The sequence below is a fragment of the Haliaeetus leucocephalus genome, unplaced genomic scaffold, assembly GCF_000737465.1.
Source record: "Haliaeetus leucocephalus isolate CR32 unplaced genomic scaffold, Haliaeetus_leucocephalus-4.0 Scaffold1, whole genome shotgun sequence".
Lineage (NCBI taxonomy): Eukaryota > Metazoa > Chordata > Aves > Accipitriformes > Accipitridae > Haliaeetus > Haliaeetus leucocephalus.
The window spans coordinates 4828273-4828828 of NW_010972437.1; positions in this window are offsets into that span (position 1 = coordinate 4828273).

The following is a 556-nucleotide window of genomic DNA, read 5'->3' on the forward strand; positions in this document are numbered from 1 at the left end:
GCGCGCGCGCAGGAGCGTCGGGTAGAGAGGCGGCAGCCCGGGGGCGGGCTACGGCGCTCGCGCCGACGGGTCCCTCCCCGGGACAAAAGAGGCAGAGACCCGCCTGAGGGGCGCGGCCGGCCCCGGCTCCGGCCCCGGCTCCGGCCCCGGCTCCGGCCCCGGCCCCGGCCCCGGCCCCGGCTCCGGCCCCGGCCCCGGCCCCTCCGGTCTCCAGCCGGAACCGAAAACAGGATCCGCTGGTGTTGCTGTTCCCGGCACGTTTAGACCAGTAAACAGGAGTGTGGTGAAGCTGGTTGGGCAATGCCACTGTTACGGTAGTGCCGGCACCAGGAGTGCAAGGAAAGACACCTGAACATGTACCTTAAAATATCAGAGGCACAAATAAAGAACAAAGCTATAACCTACACAGGAAGCCTGATCAATAACTAGCAATAATACCCGGCCGTCCCTTCCTGCTCCATAAACCCTCCGAGTAGCTACTGGTTTAAACAGGAGCAGGCCTGCACCACTGGTGTAGATAGAGCCTGTCTACAGGACAAGCCGCCTCGAAATAGTT